Below are 6,736 nucleotides of genomic sequence, written 5' to 3'. Positions count from 1 at the left end.
AATTGTATATAATTGCACATACTTTAATAATATACTTAATTTATAAATACTTTAAAAATAATTACATTTTTTCACTCATAGAACTATATTCGCAAAATTAACTCTGTTGATAAACTGTACGGATATCAATATCGTTGCCTGAAATATGATATAATTTTTAAATCAACAATTAATTATTTTAAGAAATTTCAATAATTAAATAGGCCATGTCAAAATTTAATCATTTCACGTTTAAGCGATTTACACGGTCTCTTTAATCGCTAAAACTAGTTTTTTTTTCACCTTACTCAATTTCATAGTTTATTATAGTTAACCCATTTAATAAAATTTAATTTAATCTAACAATCTAACAAGTATAGAATTAGACATAACTTGACAATAAGTAACATTTTACTTACCTTTCAAAATTGAGGAATTCAAACTTAATACTAGAAATCACTTATTTTTAAACAACCTTGTCGAAATTTCCTTTTCTTCTTCTTTTTCTTTTTTTCCCCTCTTTCTTTCCTCTTTTCTCTTTCATTTCTTTCTCCTTTTTCTTCCTCTTTCTCCTTTTTTTTTTTTTTTTTGCTTCTCCCCTTTCCAGCTCTCTCTCTCTCTCTCTCTCTCTTATATCATATGATGCGAAATGGATATTAATTCACCTGCTACCCATCCAACTCTCCCTCACTTGTGTGTGTGTGTCATAAGTAAAAAAAAAGGTGATATTAGTTAATCACTTACCACTTGTACTCCCCAAACCCATTTTTATAATGGAAGTCCCTCTTCTTCAATTAAATATAATATTTAGTTAGTCAACTTCCATTAATAGAAAAGTAAATCCTCAAAATTAAATTTCATCCATCTTAAACCTTTAAATATTGTCAATTTGTAAAATAAACTCTCAAAATAATTTGGTCAATTCAAGTCCCACTAAAATGATTTACTTCATTTAAGTCCACATTTGACTTTGATTTTGACTAGTCAAATATTTGAGTTTGAATAAATAGTATTGACCTTTGACTAATACGAAATGAGATGTAATAATAGTGTACAAGAAGCTTTATTGATTTTTTTACCACCACGTCAAGAAAAAAGATTGGATTTTTGGGGTTATTTTCACCCACACTTTAATGAGAAGTTAATTGAGCAGCAAAAAATACAACTTAGACTATTTTCTTGCAATTTTAAAAAATGGCTTACACTGCTCTTCTTTCTCTTACGCACAGTCTAGAGCACTATCTGAATTGTGATTCTCAATATCTGATTCTTGATGAGATACAACAAATTGCATCCCTCCTCGAAAAGGCTAGTTTCTTACTAGATTTTCTAGACCATTATTCACAAGGTTACAACGAAACAATAGAGTGTTTAGAGGATCGAATCAGAGATGCGGCATACGAAGAAGCAAATATAATCAATTCCCACATTACTCATCGAGTTCTTGAAGCATATGCAGGTTACAGAGTTAAGAGTTTCCTTAGCTTCCTCCCTACATTAGAAAAAGTGATAGAAGAAATTGATTCTATGAAGAAAAGAGTGGAGAAGATAGGGGACGAGAGTGACGTAAAAGATCTGCAGTCAGGGATTTCATCGCTTGCTGTTTCATCAAATCCTGCTTTCAGTGGCATTGGCAAGAGCAATATGGTGGGTCTTGATGATGACATGATGAAGATCAAGGAACGACTAACTAGAGGATCATTAAACCTTGAAATTGTTGCCCTTGTGGGGATGGGCGGAATAGGTAAATCTACTCTTGCTACAAAAATTTATGATGATGAATTTATTGTATACCATTTTTATATTCGTGCTTGGGTGACAATATCTCAAGGCTATAATGTGCGAGAAATCCTTATAAACATTCTAGGTTCTGTAGGGAGTTTATACCCAAAATCGAGAGCAACATTACCAACAAAAACGTAAAGTGCAAGAAAAATAAAAGAACACACAAAAATGTTCACCTAGTTCGGCTCGAATGGCTTAATCTGGAGGGTTCAAAGTCAACCCAATCCGCTAGTACAATTCTACCTCCCAGAGAGAGTATAGTATACAGAACCAAATAGAATAACCAGATCAATCATCGATCCAAAATGGATCTCAAATTTGGACACAACATTGGTTCCTCACAAACCGGCCACAACTACACAAGTACAACAGATTGCTCGTACAAAACTGCCTCCTAGTTACTGTAGCACACAAGATTTACAAGAATCTAACAAGAGAATAACAATCTCCAGATTCTAAGGGTCAAGAAGAAGGAAAGAAAAAATTCTCCCAAAACAGAGAGAGAGAGAGAGAGAGACGAGAAATATTCAAAGGCAAGTATGAAAACTCTCACTCCCAGCCGTGTACTCTAGAAGACCAAGGGCCAGCTAAATTATTATCTCCACCATTCATCTAATAGAATGGTCCACACACGGCCAAAAGACACACAGATCCAAGTTATATGGTATGAACGAATTAGGAGCTGCCACGTAACATCCACCAACTTAAGGTGCGATAAATGTCCAGATTACCCTCTCTTAAGTAGCAATTTTTGGAGAAACACGTTTTCTCCTTCAATCTTCACCTTGGTTCTCAAAAATTGCACTTACTCTCTCAGTTGCTGAATTGCACATTTGTGGAAAGGCTGACCAACATCATTGCCCAAGGTACCTACAAAGAAAATTACCCAGTATCAATATTAAGAAGTGACAGACAAGTTCTGAATTTACTTACAGACAGAATTTTAGTGCCCATATCAGATGGATTAATGTCAGTATGAATTTTCCCAATAACCATTTCACTTGAAGAGAGTTTTTCTCTTATAAAATGACACTTCACCTCAACGTGTTTAGACCTTTCATGGTAGACAGGATTCTTGCTTAATAATAAGGCACTTTGACTATCAGTAAATATAACTGGTGAAGTTAAAAAAAAATTCAGTTCACTTCAAATTCCTTTTAGCCATATACATTCTTTAACACATTTAGTAATAGCCATATATTCAGCTTCAATACTGGATAAAGTGACGATAGGCTGAAGTTGAGGCTTCTAGGTGATACAATTATCACCAAGTGTAAAGATATAAGCAGTGGTAGATTTTCTTTGATCTTTATCTCCTGCAAAATCAAAATCCACGTACCCCTTAAGGGTTAATGGTTCTGATCCCTTTTTGTATACTAAACCTACCTTTAGTGTCCCAGCTATATACTGTAATAGCCATTTTAAACCAGCCCAATGTGGTTTCCCTGGGTTAGCCATAAACCTGCTTAAAAATCTAATTGAATATGCTAGATCAGGTCTAGTTGTGATCATAGAAAACATTACTGATCCTATTGCATTAGAGTAAGGAATACTTTTCATGTCCTTAACTTCGGATTCAATTTTAGGACATTGGGCTGGGGAGATATTCATGTGAGCAGCAAGTGGAACATTAACAGACTTTGCCTCTTTCATGCCAAATTTTGATATGACTTTATGTAGGTAAGATTCTTAAGTGATTGTTAACCTGTCTTCATTTCTATCTCTAGTTATCACCATTCCTAGTATTTTCTTAGCATTCCCTAAGTCTTTCATTTCAAATTTTGATTTTCGAAGGTTCTTCATTCTTGTTATTTCTGCCTTTTTTAAACTGGCCAGCAGCATATCATCTACATACAAGAGTAGATATATCTCGCTGCTAGGTTTAGAGTTGTAATAATACAAGTAATGATCATACTCACTTCTCCTAAAACCAATTTTCACAACATATGTGTCAAATCGGACATACCACTGTCTTGGACTTTGTTTTAGTCCATACAGGGATTTCTCTAATTTACAAACATAGTCAGATTTCCCTTTCTCCTCGAAACCTTGAGGTTGACACATATAGATGTCCTCATCCAATTTCCCATGCAAAAAGACTGTTTTGACATCTAATTGTTCAAGTTCCTAATTAAACTGAACAACTAGAGCAAGCATTAGCCTTATAGTTTTATACTTGATCACAGGTGAAAAAATTTCATTATGATCAATTCCCTCCCTTTGGGTGAACCCCTTGACCATTAGCCTTACCTTATACCTCAAAGAGTCAGTTGGGGAAATGCCTTCTTTGAGTTTATAAATCCACTTGCATTGAACCACTCTCTGATTTTTTGGTTTCTTAACAAGTTTCCATGTTTTATTGTCAATCCGAGATTTCATTTCTTCTCTCATGGCCTCTCTCCAATTCTGAGACTTAGGACTAAAAATACCTTCTTTATAAGATAAGGGTTCAGCATGTTCTAAGTTTTCACCAGTGATTAGGGCAAAATCAGTCAGATTGTTAGCTTCATATCTGGAATTAGGCTTAATCTGTCTCCTTTCCCTATCTCTCACTAATTGGTAATCTTGGGTACTAGTTTCACTTACAGGATTATCTTGTGTCACAATTTCAGTTTCAGTTTCAGTTTGGGAGGTAGTAGCTTCACCTTCATCTATGTTATATGCCCCTTCATTTGGCTGTACATGTTCAGGTTCAGTTATATCAGTAGAATTGTGACCCATTCTTGCCAACTTCACCTCATTCTGTGAAGTACTATTTTCAATTGCATCCTGTTTATCCCTTTTATTCTTCAAGCATGGCATTTATTGTTACTGATCTTAATGCCTTTCTCACCTAGTATCCATAACCTGGACCCTTTAACTCCTTCAAGGTATCCCAACATGACACATTTAGTAGCTCTAGAGTCTAATTTTCCTTCAACCTGATGAGCATATGCAGCACATCCGAAGACCCTAATATTAGACAGATTAAGTGGCTTTCTAGTCCACACTTCCTGAGGGGTTTTAAACTTTACTGAATTGCAGGGTGACCTATTAACAAGATAGGCTGCAGTGCATAAAGCTTCTAGCCAAAAATCTTTTGCTAAACCAGAACTTATCAGCACACATCTAACTTTATTCATAAGAGTTCTGTTCATTCTTTCAGCCACCCCATTCTGTTGGGGTGTATGCTTAATAGTTCTATGTCTAATTATTCCCTTGTGTTTGCAAAAGTTATCAAATTCTGCATTACAGAATTTCAACCCATTATCTGTCCTTAAGGTTTTCAATTTTCTGTCCAATTGATTTTCAACCATCGTTAACCACATTATGAATTTTTGAAATGTCTCAGATTTCGCTTTTAATGGGTATGTCCAGACCTTTCTAGTATAATCATTAATTATAGAAAGAAAATATTTGTTCCCACCAAAGGTTGAGTGGCTTTCTGTACCCCACAAATCTGAGTGGACATAATCTAATGGTCTATTTGTAGTGTGTGATCCCGTCTCAAAGCTGACTCTATGAGACTTTCCAAGTACACACGTCTCACAGAATTTAAGTGGCTCTATCTCATCTTTTCCAAACAATTTTTGATTATTTAGTTATTTTAAGCCCTTATTACCAATATGTCCCATCCTATAATGCCACAATTCAGATTTACTTTCAGCAATGGTTAAGGATTTCGAATCCTGAGAATTAATAGTCTCTCCCATCAAGTAATACAAACCATTTCTTTTTGGTCCCTTCATAACTACAAGAGATCCTTTGAGAATTTTCAAAGTATTATTTTCAGATTTAAAAGTATGTCCTTCATCTTCGAGAATCCTAGTGAGATGAGATTTCTTTTTAGATTTTGGGACATGCCTTACATTTTTAATCTGCCTGACACTACCATCATACATTTTGATTGTAATATCACCGATTCCAAGAACATTTTGTGAATTATTATCACCCATATACACTTTCCTGGGTTCTATCTCCTTGTAGTCATGAAACCAAGTTTTATTTGGGCACATATGAAAAGTACATCCAGAGTCAAGTATCTAGTAAGTATCTGTTCCATCGTTAGACACAGTCATAACTAGAAGGCTGTCAAGTTTTGAACTTACAGCAGCATTATTTAACTCACTGTTATTAGGTTCGTTTAACTTCTTCTTTAATTCAAAATAGTCCCTTTTGAAGTGTCCAAGTTTTCCACAGTGATAACATTTTTTGTTACTTTTGTCTTTTGACTTGGACCTACCTCTAGATTTAGATTTGAACCTCTTATTCAATGAATAGTTTTCCCTTTTTTCAGTTCTCCCTCTCACAAACAGGTTCTCCTCTAAGCAATTAGTTCTTGATTCCTTCTTAATCTCCAATTCCCTAAATCTTAGGGCATTTGTCACAATCGTTTGTGTTAAGGCATCTCTCGAATATTTTATAGCATTTCAAATTTCTTTATAAGATTCAGGTAGTGAATTTAAAAGAATCACAGCCAGATCTTCATCCTCGAATTTCTTATCGTTATGTGAAAGACTCTTAACCAGAATGCTAAAATCACTAAGATTGGATTCTAAGTCTTTTCCAGGATCCATTTTGAAGCTAAACAGTTTCTCCAACAGGTAGATCTTATTAGGTAGTGTTTTAGATAAGAACAAAGCATCTAGTGCTTCCCACAGGGCTCGAGCAGTTTCATGTTCTTCAACTTGTCTCATTATATTATCAGACAGATGCAGTATGATTGAACTATATGCTATTTCATTCATATCTTCAATTTCAGCAGGCTTAGGTTTCAATTCATCAAAAAAAATTTCAGGATCATTAAGGGCTTTTGCAACCCTCTGCTGGACCAAAATTGCCCTCATTTTCTGTTTTCATATAGAGTAGTCACCATTTCCATCGAATTGACTCAATTTGACCTTCGAACCCATTGCGGGTTCTGTAAAAGGGTTATTACTCGAGGACATAAGTGATTCAATTCAAGAAATCAATTAAGTTACGGAAAAAGTTT

The sequence above is a fragment of the Olea europaea genome, unplaced genomic scaffold (assembly GCF_002742605.1).
Source record: "Olea europaea var. sylvestris unplaced genomic scaffold, O_europaea_v1 scaffold744, whole genome shotgun sequence".
In the NCBI taxonomy this organism is placed as follows: Eukaryota; Viridiplantae; Streptophyta; class Magnoliopsida; order Lamiales; family Oleaceae; genus Olea; species Olea europaea.
This window is presented reverse-complemented; position numbering follows the sequence as displayed.